The 16,940-nt window shown below is 38.7% G+C and overlaps 1 protein-coding gene across 4 annotated transcripts in view; it reads left to right on the top strand.

The window, feature by feature from the left end:
* Nucleotides 1-16,940, top strand: part of LOC150110083 (contactin-like) — a 690,381-nt gene that overhangs the window by 356,986 nt on the left and 316,455 nt on the right. The window lies entirely within an intron of this gene.

Raw genomic sequence — 16,940 nt, 5'->3', positions numbered from 1 at the left:
CAACTGATCACAGACAGTCTGCTTAGATATGCAAAGTATCATATTATTCTTTAAACTCATTCTCTGTCTGCATGCTTAACAGTCTGTCTGTCATATTGCCCTCCATCTTCTATCTATTAGGATCTGCAAAGTATGTCTTCAATTGATCCTCGTAGCTTGTGTTTTACTATTTCTAATGTAATTATTATTATTATTATTAACATTTGACCTCCATGGAATCAGAGACTCATTGTCAAAGGTACACACTATTGCACACGATGCTCATCCAACTGTGCACTGAACTGATTTATGTGGCTGCATCCACAACAGACACTCAGGCAATGCATTCCACTCACCATCCACTCTCCATTCAATGAACCAACTCCTCACTTCTCTGCTCACACCCTCCTTTATTCAGTTTCTAGTGACGGCCTCTTGTTCTACCCCTCCACACATTCTATGAAAAATCTCCATGTTGCAATGATAACAACCCCTGACAAGCTTTTATGTTCCAACATATCCCACCCCCTCTTCCTCCTATTTACGAAGCTCTGCAACTTACATTCTCTCAATCTGTCTTCATTCTCCACATTCCAAAGACCACTGACCAGCTTTGTGAATTTTCTCTGGACCCTTTCCAACATAACCTCATCACAATGAAAACCAGATGACCAAATCTGTGCACATTGATCCATATGAGGCCTGATCAAGGTTTTATACAATGGTATCATTATCTCTCTAATTCTACATGTCAGGTTCTCTGTATTATTGCCATTATCTGATGTGATGTCTTCACAACTTATGCAATGTGGCCTCTGAATTTCAGGTCCTTTTCCACCCATTAGTCCTAGATCTCTCATCTCCTCTACTTCTGTTAAAGTTTCCCCCATCAAGTGTATACTTTGAATCTATTGTTGCTTACAAAATCTCAAAACCTTTCACTTTGCAACATTGAACTGATTGTTCCACTTACCTGCCCATTCATGCAATCTATTCAAGTCTTCTTTTGTAAGGCCATAACATTCACTTGACCCTGCATTGCTGTCCCCAGTTTTGTATCACCTGAAAACAGCTGCATATTATTAGTTAAACTCATCCCAATATCATTAACATACCAATTGAACAGCAATGGTCCCAAAAACGACCCTTTCCGTACACCACTAGTGACCTTCCTCTTTCAGGACGGCGCACTCCCATATACAACTTTCTGATACCTGTTTGATGGCCAGTCACTGATCCAACTTAAGAGTTTGTTATCCAATCCCATCCATTTCAATTTATTTAGCAGTTTATCAAAAGCCTTTGCAAAACTAAGTACACCACTGTATATGCTTCTCCCCTATCCAAGGTATAGGTCACCTAGTTATAGTACATAAGTATTATTATTATTATTTCGGGCGACTCCAGGAGTCCTTAGACTCATCGAGGGAGGCCCTAAACATCATGTCCACACAACTATGCGATTACATTCTCACAGTATCTATCATACCTTGCCTTGAACTCGTTCACCGTCATAGCACACACAACAGACTCTGGCAGCTTATTCCACTCATTTACCACTCTAAAAGTAAAGAACCCAGCTCTAACACCCCTGCTAACCATACTCTTGCCCAGCTTCCATAGGTGTCCCCTAGTTCTCCCACCACCAGTCCTGATCTCAAAAATATCCTCTGAATTAATCCTATAGAATCCCTTTAGCAATTTGAATGTCTCAATCATATCTCCCCTCCTCTGCCTATCAACTAGTTTCTGCCACCCACAAATCTTCAACCTGTTCTCATATAGTCCATTTCATAGACCTGCTATCATCTTAGTCACTCGCCTCTGGATCCGCTCCACCTCCTCCCCATCAAGAAGGAACCGAGGTGACCAAATCTGGGCACAGTAGTCGACATGAGGTCTTATCAAGGCTCGGTACAGAGGTACAATAACTTGCTTGTCTCTGCTCGTCAAGGTATTTTTCAACAACCAAGTGAGTTGATGAGCTGATTTAGCTACTTTTGCAATGTGCCCCCTAAACTTCATCTCCCTATCCACCAACACTCCCAAGTCCCTGGCCTCATTAATCTCTTGGAGTACAGTTCCACCAATGTAATATACTGCTGCTAATCTTTTCACCCCAAAATGCATAACCTTACATTTTGTCACATTAAATTGACATCCATTCTCCTTAGCCCAGAACTCCAATCTATCTAAGTCATCCTGCAAGACTTTGACATCTTCTGCATTCACTATTGCCCTACCCAACTTTGCATCATCAGCGAACAAATAAATTGTTCCATTTAGATCCTTCCCTATATCGTTAATGAACAGATTAAACAGCAGTGGTCCAAGAACAGAACCCTGCAGCACACCACTAGTCCCAGACCGTCTTTTGGACTCTACTCCTGAATAAACTACTCTTTGATATCTCTCCATCAACCAACCACATATCCATCTCACCAACCCTATATCCATTCCCATATGTTGTAGTTTACGGATTAGTATTCCATGTGGTATCCTGTCAAACGCCTTTGCCAGGTCCAGCAGTATCACTGTAAACCCATTTCCCTTATCCAGTTCAGCCGTCACCTTGTTATAAAACTTGAGCAAGTTACTGAAGCATGATCTACCCTTCACAAAACCATGCTGTCCCCTGTAGAGTATCTCATTTTCATCAATCCATTCCTGTATTTTTCCCTTGACTACTTTCTCCAAGACCTTGACAACGACTCCTGATATGCTGATCGGTCGGTAATTTGCCACCATAGTCTTGGATCCTCCTTTATGCAGTGAAACTATTTTCCCCTCTTTCCACACCTTCGGGACTAAACCAGACCTGAGACTCAGATTAAACAACATGGTCAAGGGCACTGATAATTCCTTAGCCGCTTCACGCAAGACCCGTGCCAGTATACCATCCAATCCCACAGATGTATTCACATTAAGGTTCTGTAATAGACTAGTCACCTCCACTTCATTCATCACTATTCCCGTATAAACTAATGGTTCCTTCATTTTTTCAATGTCACCACCTGGATGATATGCTTTTGCAAAGTGCGCGCTCAGTAACTCCACTATATCGACTGATTCAGTGACCTCCCTACCATCGTCATTCCTTAAAATCATTTTGCCGTGTACAGTTTTTTTCTTGCTTGCAGCATATTGAAAGAACTGTTTGGGATTCTCTTTTGCTTGCAAAGCTAGTTTCCTTTCATAATCCGCTTTTGCTTTTTTTACCACACTCGTTACCTTTCTGGCCTGCACTCTATACCGTTCGTGTGCCTGCAGGTCACCCCTTTCTTTAAATTCCCTCCACAGTTGTTTCTTTTTTTGCAGCTCAAGCTTAATGGTGTTATTCATCCATTTAACCCCTACTTGTTTTACTATTCGGAACCTAGGTATACAATCAGCCATAACCTCCTGTAAATGCTCCTTGACCACTTCCCATGCTCTATCGACGTCCAGCCCTTGCAGTTGTACATGCCATGGCACTGATCCAAGCAATCTCCTAAGCTTGTCATACTTGCCAGCACAGTAATTCCACATACACCCTGTCTTAATCAAAAATTTCACACCTTTAGCCACCTCCCAGGTCAAGACCTTATGATCACTCTCACCAATAGGCGGCAACATGGTCATATTCATTACAGTCAAATTCTCAGATGCTATTACCAGGTCAAGCACTCTCACACCCCTAGTATTTTCAATTAAGTAAGTAAGTTTGTGAAATATGATCTCTCCTTTACAAAACCATGCTGATAACTACAGAGAATACGGCTGTTATCTACCCATTTGTGTATCCTACTTATCACCAATCTCTCCTGTACATTCACCACAACTCCAGATATACAGACCGGCCTATAATTTGAAGCTACAGCCTTATCACCACTTTTATATTGTGGAACAATTACTCTCCTTCAACTCCCTTGGAACCTGTGCTATTGTAAGACTTTTATTAAACAGGCATACATACCAATGCTGCTGCCAATTCTCCAGAACATTCCCTTAAGATGCATGGTGATATGTCATGAAATCTTATTGCCTTATTGACATCAGCCTTATTTATTTCATCAAATACCTCCTGCTCACTCACAATTAAGCCATTCCCTCCTATGTCCTCTACACTTACGTGTCGAGGACATAGGAGGTAGAATCATGTTAATCATGATTCTACCCTGATCAGGATGAAACATGCTTATAAATCGATCATGAATACCTCAATAATGTCTTCTGCAGCAGTTACCATTCTGCCACTTTCATCCCTTAACTTCATCTATGATCATTCTTTCTTCAACTCGCCACATATCTAAAAAAAATTCTCCACAGTTTTTCTTCGTCTGATATGCTAATTTCTACTCATGCTCTACTTTGATTTTTCTTACTAACTGAGTCACTCTCCTGGCTTGTTCTTTATCCTCTTCATGTTATGATTATTACTATTATTCATCTTGTACTTCCTCCAAAGTACTTCCTTTTTTTTTAGCAGATGCTTAAGCTCCACATTCATCCGTTTTACACCTACCTTATTCTAAAGGCTAAAAGACCTTCAGAATACATTCACACATTGATGCTGTTATGTATTTCTTTATTAATTCCCATGCCACATTTATTTCCTTACTACTCAACTCCTCGTTCCATGTTATATCTCCAAGCTGTCTCCTAAGCCTGCCAAAAACACCAGCCCCCCCCCTCACAATCACATCTTCTGATAAAGATCAGATCTAGAACTTTCAATCCTCGCATGTCCTCCTTTACATGCTGCCTGAGATAGTTATCTCTCAAGAACTCAAGAAATTCATTTTCCTTATTACCAAATGCTATCTCTTCATTCCAGTCTGTACTGCCATAATTAAATTCACCCATAATAATTACCCTTATTTTGTTCACTAATCCAAGTTGCCTATTACCAAGAATTTTACCAAGAATTCAGGGTGAATACCATCAAAGCCTGATGTTTGCTGGTTTTCACTCCTTTTAAGGCCTCAGTTATTTCATCTGTGGTAAATTCTCTTGAAAATTGGGAACTGTCAGCTGCACTTTGGTATACTGGTGCTGTTGAATAAAGTTTGGTTGATAGGTGGAAAGGAGGAGACATGATAGAAATTTTTAAGATATTAAAGGGGCTTTATAAAATTGAGGCAAGTGAAATTTTTCAGTATATAACAAATAGTGAGAGAATTAGGGTCATCCGTGGAAGTTGTGTAAGAGTGTGGTTAGAAAGGGTGTGCAGACCAGATTTTTTGCATGGAAAGTGGGGAATGAGTGGAATGGATTGCCAGAACTGTTTTGAGTTCCGTGATGGTGAATAGATTCAAGGAGAGGTATGATAGGGTTTGTGTGCATGATGGTTGATTTGGGTCTCCCTCGATGAGTCTCTGAACTCCATGGAGATGCCATAAATAATAATAATAATAATAATAATAATACATTTCTTCATCATCACCTTCCACATTCCCAGGGCTATAACAACATCCAACTAAATATGTCTTCCTCTTCTCCTCCACATTACACCGCACTGCCCCATAACCATTGCCACTATTTCCCCCTTTCATGTCTACCTTATGTGGACTTAATTCTCCTGCTATCATCTGCAGCACTCCCCCCCCTTCTTGCCCTTTCTATCCTCGCAAAAAATACTGTATCCTTCCATTTCTATTCCCATTACAATATCATCTTAACTCAATCATGTTTCACTTATTCTAATGATTTTGGGTTGAATAAACTCAACCACTGAAATCATTTTGTTCCCCTTATTTATGATACTTCTGGCATTTGTAAACAAACACAGCAGTTCATTTTTAGGTTTATAGCCAGTCCTATCCAAGCCATATGTTGGTTGTGATTTCTACACCACACTTGCCAATTCACCTTTATCACCACTTATTACTGTATCTGCTCAGTCTCAACTTCCCCACCCACATCTCAATATACTCCATTTTGATATACACACACATTCATTGCCATTTTCAATATACACTTTCCCTATGCCATGTCTCCCTGTCCACCCGAGCTCCTCCCCCCCACCATCGTTTCCCTGTTCCTCTTGCATTCCCATTCTCTCTCTCTCTCTCTCTCTCTCTCTCTCTCTCATACTACTACTGTTTCCACTGCTGAGCACTTCTGTCTCTTCAGCGCAACTCACCTGATTTTTCCCTTCATTTCTTTCTTCTGATCTCTTGCATGCATCACACACTATACTTCCACATACTATTCTTTCATCCAGCAACACTTTCTCCAGTACACTCACTCCAAAGCCATTTAAATGCAACCTGTACTCTCTATAAAATTTTCTTCTTCCCTTTAAAATCCTGGCAACCAGATCTGGACACACATCAGTTTACATGTGGACTCTTTCTTGATAATTCTCCCACATACATCACTTTTATATCTGTCCGTGAACATATTATCAATATAATTGACCATCCTTATATCTGAACTCATTTACTAAAATTTACATATCACTTTGTTGTATAACATGTCAAATGCCATTTTAAATTCCAAAAAATCAAAAGATATTATTATTATTATGGACCTCTGTGGAGGCATAAGGTTCATCATAGGAGACCCAGCTTAGACCCATCTACTGTCTGCACATTCACCACTCTATCAGGCATTGAATTCCATGGTCCAACCCCTATCTATTAAAAAAAAAAAGCCACCTCTTATTCTCTTACTCATAATCTTTTGCGATATCCTGTGATGGCCACTTGTCTTTACTTCTTTCCCTTGTTCTACAAGATTAAAAATCTATCCGGTATCAATCCTGTAAATACCTTTCAAAATTCTAAATACCTCAATTATTTACCCACCTTTCATCTTTTATCACTGAACTCTACAGTTTACCATGCTCTCAGTCTGTCCTCATAGCTAAAGTCCAGATATCATTTTGGTTATCTACCTCTGTTCCCTCTCCAAACTTAACTTATCCTCTTTAAATCCCAGTGACCAGATCTGAGAAGGGGAAGGGCTTTATACAATGAAATTGTCTCTCTTTTATCTCTACTGGTCAAATTCTTTATTATTATTATTATTTATATGGGCACTCCACGGAGTTCAAAGACTCATTACAAGAGACCCACTCTATCCATTAACACAATACCTATCATACATCTCCTTAAACCTATTCACTGTTGGCTGCTGACAACCACCTCTGTCAATCCATTCCACTCATTTACTACTCTCCAAGTAAAAGACTAAGTTCTTTTACTAACCACATTTTTAGACAACTTCCAAGTGTGACCCCTTGTTTTCCCTGTAATCCCCCATTTATTGAAAAATTTCTTCTATGTCAATCTTATAGTGCTGGAACCAGGGATACAGTGATGCCAGGACAGCAGGTAAGTAGGGGAAGACACACAGAGAAAGGGTTAGAGGAGAGAGAGAGAGAGTGAGGAATGCAGGTGAGCAATCAAGGAACAGAGTGGTAAGAGGTATGATGTATGGAGATTCAATGAACTGTGGTGTGCAAGATAGGATGGCAGAGGAGTGTTTACCTGGAGGAATGAGAAAGTGTGGCTATGGCAATTAAGCAGGATGAAAGAGTGGATCAGATGATTGTGATGGTGGGCATGAATGACTTGATAGGCAGTGTAAATCAGGTGGCGAGAGATCTGAGATTCATGCTTGAGGTTGTACAGGGTGGCCATAAAATAACTTTACCTCTTTGGAGGCATCTGTAGCTAAAACCAATAAACGGAATGAGACCACATTTTATGTTGAGACTTTTGAAGGCATGGGGAGATGAATTCTGCGGAAAAAAAAGATTTAGGACAAAAAGTCGCCGATAGGGGAGATTTTGGCGCTGGCTGAGCCGAAAGCAGTTAAATATTTGCAGCAAATGCAGATAAAAAGGATTATGCAAATTTTACATGCGTATGTGACAGCAGCACCACCAATTCTACTTAAAAAGGATTGGGAACGTTCAGGCAGTTATTCGAATGACTGACGAATTGTGCTCAATATGCGTCCTACCTTGCCTCAGCATGCTATATTTGTTAAGTTGTTTTACCTTAAACAGTGCAATGCCTTTGGGAATTTAGAAGGCTTCATAACTTGTGTACAGGTCCTATGTCAGCTATAGCACTGAGAGCTGTGATTAAGAAGTTTGAAGAAACTGACCATGCTGTCTTTCCGATGGCATGGCCCCCTCGATCCCCGAAGACATCACTCCATGTGACTTTTGGCTGTGGGGGTATTTGAAATCCGTAGTGTATGTTGGTGGCATTCCCAACTTACATGTCTTGAAAGAGAATAAAACGGCTGTTATGAACATCCAATCTGACTCCTTATGCTCAGCTGTAGAACATGTCGCACACTGGATGCAATTTGTTGTACACGAGAAAGGTCAGCACATTGGTTGTGAATAAAACATAATTTTCTGTGAGTTCAATCATTACATTAATTTCTGTCTTTCTGTCTCTCTCACAAGTTATTGTTTTAGTTAATTATTATTATTATCATTGTAACGCAGCACATATCTAGCTGGAATGAGTGATGTGGCTGTCAGTTACACTGTCGAAATGTTATTATTCCATTTTATCTGTCTTTTAATGTAATTATCCACTTGTTTTCAGCTTCGCTAGCACCAAAATTTCCCCTATTGGCGACTTTGGTACCAAATCTTTTTTTCGTAGAAATCATCTCCCCATGCTTTCAGAAGTCTTAATATAAAATTTGGTCTCATTCCGTTTATTGGTTTCAGCTATACATGCCTCCAAAGAGGGAAAGTTATTTTATGGCCACCCTGTACAAAAGAAAATGCAGAGAGGAAAGATAGGATGTGTGTTACCCAGGTATGATAATGACAAGCTGAGCAGAAGAGCAGTAATAATGAATAGCCTAATAGCCAGAATGTGTCTGAAGAGAGGATTGGAATATGTGATGTTGGGAGGACACATGAGAACAGAGAGGAACTGTATGTGAGAGACTGCTTACATTTGAATGTGGAAGGACGTAGGCATCTAGAGTGATTATAGTTTTCTGAATGAGTTGGTGTGTGTCAATGCAGGGGAAACTAGAATTCCTAGGGATGACTGGTAACAGGGGGTGGCCTCTTGTGCAAATGAGTGCTTGGGGAAAGGGGGATGATATCGAGCAACACTGAGTCCAGTAGAGTCTGGAGGAGATAATAATAGGTATAGAAGCAGTGACATTTTTATGCTTTATACTGATGCCAGAAGTATCTGGAATAAAGGTGCTGAATTGATTGTGCTGATAGCATCAGCCTGGCCAAAGATTATTGGAATCTCTGAGATGTGGTTGACAGAAGATGATATAATAACAGAAATAGAAGTAGCAGGGGTATAGCATTTTTTGGCAGGATAAGAAGGGAAAAGGTGGTGGTGGTGGTGGAGTACTGCTTATGATAAGTGATGACTTATGTCCTCTAAGAGTGGAGGTTTGGAAAGCAGTGACACTAATGGTTTTGAAAGTATATGGTGCAAGGTAAAGGTGGGCAAGATAGGATATTTAGTAGGATGTTGCTACAAGCCAGGGAGCACAGAGGGTGGGGAGCAAGAGATGTTTAGCCAGTTGAGCTTGGCAAGTGCAAGAAGAAGAAGAAGAATGATTGTTATGGGAGATTTTAACTACAACAGCATAAGTTGGGAAGAGGAAAATGCATGTAGTAATAAGGGAATGGAAGTTCTGGAATTCTTGAGGGACAGATGTCTTGGGCAACATGTAATAGAGGGAACAAGAGGTTCAAGAGTTTTTGGATTTGGTAATAGCATCAGAAGAGCTGATAATAACTGAGATTATGTTTCTTCCCCCCCCCCCCAGTTGGAGAGAGAGTGACCATGTGGCTTTGACTTGCAAGATGAATAGATATGCAAGCGTATCAAAGAGAAGGGAATGTATGTAGAATTATAAGGTGGGTGATTATAATAGTCTTAGATATCAATTTGGGCCAGTTCCATGGAAGGAGAATTGGAATTGCGAGATATCATTAGTGCTTGGGGACTTGTGAAGGAATATTTGTTAGCAGCAATAGTAAGCTGTATTCCACGAGTGAAGAAGAGGACACAATTTGGTATAAAGTGGATGACAAAAAATATGAAACAGGAACTGCAGTTGAAAAAGAGATTATGGAAGAGATATAAGGAGAGGAGTGGAGAACAGATGCATGAAGAATATAAGACTCAGGCTAAAGAGTGACTAATATGGTGAGGAAGGAATATGAAGCAAGGAATATGAGAAGAGATTAACATTAAGATCCAAAGAAAATCCTAAGGAATTTTTTAGCTATGTCGCCAGTAGGAGGAGAAATGTTGTGGAAGAATGACATTGTGGAATAAAAATGGGAATAGAGTTACTGATGCAGAGGACATAGCGGAGTTGTTCAATAAACACTTTATTAGAGTATTTCATCCTGTAGAAGTAAGTTTTAATATTGCAGGAATAGGGCAGACTATATGGCTAGTATCCAAAGAAGAAAAGTAGCATTTGCAGGACATTTGATGAGGGGTTCTTGTGGAGAGCCCCAGAATAGTATAGCAGGGGGATGGTGGAGGGAAAGAGAGGAAGACCCCAACCGCAATGGAAAGACAACATCAATGGGCAAACGTCTTACAGAAGCAAGAGATAGAGAGGAATGGAAGCAGACTATTCATCAGCGTCAACCCTCTTAAAAGAGGAGGCCATGGGATTAGATTAGGGCAGGTTCGAGGTTTAGAGGTGCAAGAGGAGGGAATGTTCCAAATACTGAGTACCCTGGATGTCAATAAAGCTGTGGGACTAGATGATATTTCACCATGTGTTTTGACTGAGTGTGCTAAAGAACTGACAGCTCCTTGACCAGGCTTTTCAATGTGAGTCTGGCTATGGGAAAGGAACCAAAGAATGGGAGAAGGTAAGATAGTGCCATTGCATAAGGGAGGTGGCAGACCAGATGTGTTTAACTATAGGCGTTTGTGTTTCACCAGTAATTATTAAGATCTTGGAGAAATTAGTGAGGGACCACATGCGGTGTTGGGCAGATGAAGGTGATGTTATCTGTGAGAGTCAATATGGATTCATTAAGAGGCACTCTTGCTTTAATAATGTGATTACTTCTATAATAAAGTGACAAGAGCAATTGATGAGGAAAGGCATATACTGCCATTTTTTTTTTTTTTTTTTTTTTTGATTTTGCAAAGGCATTTGACAGGATGTCACATGATAAGCTGATATTTAAGTTGCAGCACATGGGTTTAGATGTCAGGTTAGTAACTGGATTCAGGATTGGCTGTCTGATAGGTATCAGAGAGTTGTGTATGGTGTGGCAATATCAGAGAGATAGAAGGTTACAATATTTATGTTCAGATGATGTGAAGCTTTATTAATAATAATGTAGATGTAGCAGCCCTGCAAGAGGATTTGAATAAACTAGACAGATGGGTGTATGAAGACATCAGCTTAACGCAAGAAAATCTAAAGTCTAGAAGTTTGGGATACATCAATGGGAGGCTGCATACTCGATTGGAGCAGCTGTACTGGAGGAAGCAGGGGGAGACGAGAGATCTAGGGGTGATGATCGATAGAAAACTGAAATTCAGGGAACATATTGCAAAGGTGGTGAAGATAACCCAGAGGATTGCTGCAATACTGAGGATGCTGACCTGCAGAGATAAAAATGTTTTATCTCCGTTGCTCATCACTCCATTGTATAAAACCCTGATCAGACACATTTAGGTTATTGTTCTCAAATTTGGTCCCCAGGATTTAAAGGGGAAATTAACTGTGTTAACGGTACAGAGACGGATAAACAAAGATGGTTTCAGACTGTACAATGTTAGTTATGATAATCAACTGAGGGAATGTGAACTGCAGAGTTTGGTGGACAGAAGAGGGGGGGGGTAATGTGATTGGGACTTGTAAACTGTTGAGTGGTAGTCACAGGGTTGACAATGGAAAGTTCTTTGCTTGATAGAACAGAGGGAAGTAGCGATGACAAGGCGCCATCCCTGAAGTTATGAAAGGAAGCTGTGAGCAAGAGGGTGAGGAGTGGTTTCTTTACATGGAGAGTGATTGAACCGAGGAATGCATTGCCTGATAGAGTGGTGAGAGCAAGAATGGTCAATGAGTTCAAGAAGTGGTATGATAGACTTTGTGTTTCCTAGGAAGGAACGGTGTGTCTTTTGACTCCATGTAGGCCTGAGTAATAATAATAATAATATAGGATCCCTTTAGCAACTTATAAGGTTCTATCATATCCCCTCTCCTCTGCCTGTTAGCTAAACTCTGCAACTCACATATCCTCAATCTATCCTTATAGAGAACATTCCACAGACCTGTCACCAGCTTGGTCACTGAATATTCTCCACCACCTCCTGATCCCCAAGAAATGCAGGAGACCAAATCTGTGCGCAGTAGTCAACAGTTGTTGAATCATAAAGAGGAATAATAATCTTCCTTTCTTTATTTGTCAATGTGCTCTTTAGCATCCAAGCAATCATCTGTACTATTTTGCCAACTCTTGCAATATGTCTTCTGAACTTTAAATCTCAATCCACCCTCACCACTATCCTCATCATCACCTCTATCCTAATACCATCAATGTAATTTTTTCATCCTGAAGTGCATTACCTTATATTTTATGACATTGAATTGACAACTATTGTTCTTTGCCCACAGGGACAATTTATTTAAATCATTTTGTAAAATATCTACATCACCTTTATGAACTATTGCTCCAAGTTTTGCTTCATCAGCAAACAACCGAATGTCCCCCCCCCCATCAAATATTCTGCTATATCATTAATATACAAATTAAAGAGTATTGGTCCTAATACAGAGATGATGGGTACTTCACTAGTCACCCTCATTTTCCTTGATTCCATTCCACTATTACACCACCCTCTGATGTTTGTCTATCAGCCACCCATCCTATCCATGCTACCATATCCTCATATCCATTCCAATTTGCTCAGCTTATGTTTTTACATATGCAGTATTCTGCCAAATGCCTTTGCAAAGTCTGCCGTATCAAGGTGTGACCATTTCCTGTCACCTTATTATAAAATGTGAATAAATCACTGAGACAGGACCTACCTTCTACACAGGCATGCTGCTTCCTATAAAGTATCATATTCCTATCCACACATTCTTGAATTTTTACGTTTGACCAACTGTTCCATTACTTCAATCACCCCCCCTCTAGGGGTACTACTTCGTCGTTAATTTACTACTTCTGTCTGGGAGCCATCTTTATGTAATGGAACTATCTCACCCTCTTTCCACTGTCTTGAAACTCAGAGCTGAGACTTAGATTAAACGACTTTATCAGAGCCACTGCAAGTTCACTTGCACATTCTCGTAGCAGACAAGCACACACATACCATCCAGGCCCGGTATATACCATTCAGTCTCATATATTTTCAATATACTGAGTACCTCCAGTTAATCTACCTCAATGCTCACATTAGTTTCTATCGCTTCAGTAACTGCAAAGTCACCACCTGAATTATATAACCTTGCAAAATGATCACTTAGTAACTGAACTATTTGTACTGCTTCTGTCACTTTCCTAACATCAGCACTGAGGAAAGTTATCTTTCCATAATCAGCCTTCCTTACCTTATTAGTCACCCATATTGCTTATTCTTTATATTGCTCATGAGCTTGCTGATCACCTTGTTGTTTGTATTCCTTCGACAGTGTGTTCTTTTTTTTTTTTTTGCAGTTACTGCTTTACATTGCTTTAAAGTTTTGTTTATAAAACTAGATTATTAAATAACACAAATACACAATGGCTATATAAACAAAGAATTAACCAATATTTAGACAAAATAAAATGAAATGAAGAAATATAATGGCTTAATATGAAAACGATACTAAATATATCAGCAAATGAAAGTTTAGGAAAGACCAAAAAATTCAATAAAAAGAATACATTGTGGAAAATTCTGGAGACAACTACCATGTTAGAGCAAAACTTTAGTTTAATATAAACCAAAATGAACACTTGACGTTTCGACCATCATATCAAGGTCATCATCTGGTGCATATATATATATATATATATATATATATATACAGAGAAACAAGCTGCACTACATTCTACATGGTTTGCTAAAGTTACTTAAGTCCCTCACTTCTTGGCCATCAGACACTGTCTGACAGCCAAGAAACTTATACCCCATTATGCCCGTTTTCCCAGAATATATGGTGTTTCTAAAGTACACAAATAAAACATTCCGCTTTGGCCGATAGTTGAAGGAGCAGACAGCCCTAATCTAACCTAGCCAAGAAATTAGCATCAAAACTCAAGGAGTTGGTAGGTCATTCCCTCTTCCTATATAAAGAACACTAAACATTTTTTAAAACAAAATTAAAAACATAATACTCGACAAAGATAATTTATTAGTCAGTTTTGATATTTCTGCCCTTTTCACAAATGTCCCAATCAGTGACACAATTCTCCTACAGAACAAATTTCCACCCAACATTACAGCCCTCTTTGTCCACATTCCAGTTGCTTTGTGTGGCAAAATAAATTTTACCTACAAAAAGAAAGTGTCGCCATGGGCTCACCACTATCTCCCCCCCCCCAATTACTAACTTTTATATGGAAGCTTTTGAGCAAAGTACTCTTGATTCCTTTACTCTAAAACCTAAAGTGTGCCTTAGATACGTTGATGATGTTTTCTTTATCTGGCCACGTGGTTGACGAACTTTAAACACATTCCTCAGCCACCCGAACAAACAACATGAATGCATACAATTTAATATCGAAATTGAAAATCAGAACTTGCTCAGGTTCCTGGATACACTGGTCACATGCCTTCCCTCAAGCAGTCTATCCTTCATTATTTATCGCAAAATACTAGCCAATATATATACATGCTAACTCATATCACCTCCCATTCCAAAAATTTGGAGTCATTAACACCCTTAAAAATAGAGCTATAACAATTTGCTCTAATCAATAAGATCTTAAAAAGAATTAAAGATTATTAGCAACACATTAATAAATAATGGCTATAACAAAAATGCTATTAATAAAGTTCTTCATACAACTTTATCAAAAAAGAGTATAGATTACAGTAAACTATAGCCATCCCATACATTAAAGGATTATCAGAAAAAATCAATAGAATCCTATACCATTATAATCTCAATGCCACTTTTAAACCACCTATAAAATTAAAAAACATATTTAACTCCTCTAAGGATCCTCTCCTCCCACTGGCACATTCTGGAGTTTATTGCATCTACTGCACCTGTAACTTACCTTATATTGGTGAAACTGCACGTACAATCCCCTATAAGTAAAAAAGAACACAAAAGACACATTAAATATAACAATTTTGGTGAAGCAGGACTCTCAGATCACGCTCTCAATACCCTACACCAAATTGATTGGAAAAGTACCTGCTCTTTACATCATACAAAAACCTGATTGAAAGAAAATTTAAAGAAGCCTGTGAAATTCTGATTAACCACCCTAATCTCAACAAGAGTTTATATATATATATATATATATATATATATATATACTATTCCATACCAATTGGTTGAAATTTATATGTATAACCACAGTTTTTTATTATTTTTATTTTTTGTTTATTATATTTATTATATTTTATTATATTATATTATATGTTTATATTTTGTTTGTATATATATATATATATATATATATATATATATTAAATATAAACCCTTGGTTTTTTTACTCCATTTCCCAAGTAAGCAAACAGACAAGGCAGTCAAGTTTGCGCCTGCAAGTGTTGCAAGTCTAGCTGATCCTGCACGTAGTGCAAGTCAAGACAACTTGTGGTAAAGGTAGAATAAGCTCTGGTCACTATTCTTAATATTTACCCTTAATGCAAAACAATCTCCTGGAGGAGATGTATGATGCTATGTATTAAAGGTAAGGGGCCACTACCCAGACCGGTTTCGACCTTTATTGAGGTCTCATCAATGGGAGCCAGGCTAAGAAATACTAAGTTTTAAGTAATACAGAGCTTATAAATATTTTATCAAAACAAGTTACCATACGGTGCTTTGGTCTCATCCTGAGATTTTTATTTAATAAGGTCAAAGCATATGTTTTGGTAAAATATTTATAAGCTCTGTATTACTTAAAACTTAGTATTTCTTAGCTTAGCTCCCACTGACGATACCTTAATAAAGGTCGAAACCAGTCTGGGTAGTGGTCCCTTGCCTTTAATACATAGCATCATACATCTCCTCCAGGAGATGTGCTTTGCATTAAGGGTAAATATTAAGAATAGTGATCAGAGCTTTCTACCTTTATCACGAGTCGCCTTGACTTGCACTATGTGCAGGGTCAGCTAGACTTGCAACACTTGCAGGTGCAAACTTGACTGACTTGTCTGTTTGCTTACTTGGGAAATGGAGTAAAAAAACCAGGTTTATATTTAAAATAGCTTGGTATCATGGTATCTTGGGTATATATTATACCCAAGGTAAAAAATTTTTTACATATGTATATAAACATGTTGCTCTCCAGCCCCATTTAATTTTGTAACCTAAGAGATAATAATAATGATAATAGGACTCTAGCTTTGATGTAGTAAAGGTTTTTTTTCTTTTTTTTTTCACCAGAGGTCAGGCCAATAATTGTTGTAACTGTTGGTCAGTAAATTTAGCAAACCATGTAGATCATAGTGCAGCTTGTTTCTCTGTATATATGTGTATGCTCCAGATGATGACTTTGATACAAAGATCATCATCTGGAGGCACTGAAAAAAAGGCACTGGAGGCAGCAAAAGATGAATAACGTTGAAAGTTTATTTTTCACTTGGTTAGACTATAATAAATTTAGTTTAATCCTTTATCCAAGTATGAGCAAACAGTGTTTATGCCTGAAAGTATCTTCAGGACTGGGGTAAGGTCAGCAACTTACTGGGGTACCTTACCCCAGTAAGTTGTTGTCATGTCAACAGTTGCTGAAATGGACATCTCTGTCTGATTCCTTGGTTTATCTCTCTCAAATACGATAGTTCATAATTTAATCTTATTTGTATTTGATT

The sequence above is a fragment of the Typopeltis vanoorti genome, chromosome 1 (assembly GCF_054136105.1).
Source record: "Typopeltis vanoorti isolate ZY-2024b chromosome 1, IOZ_Tvanoo_1.0, whole genome shotgun sequence".
Taxonomy (NCBI): Eukaryota; Metazoa; Arthropoda; class Arachnida; order Uropygi; family Thelyphonidae; genus Typopeltis; species Typopeltis vanoorti.
The sequence above is the reverse complement of the archived record's forward strand: the minus strand, read 5'-3'. Positions and strand labels throughout refer to the sequence as shown.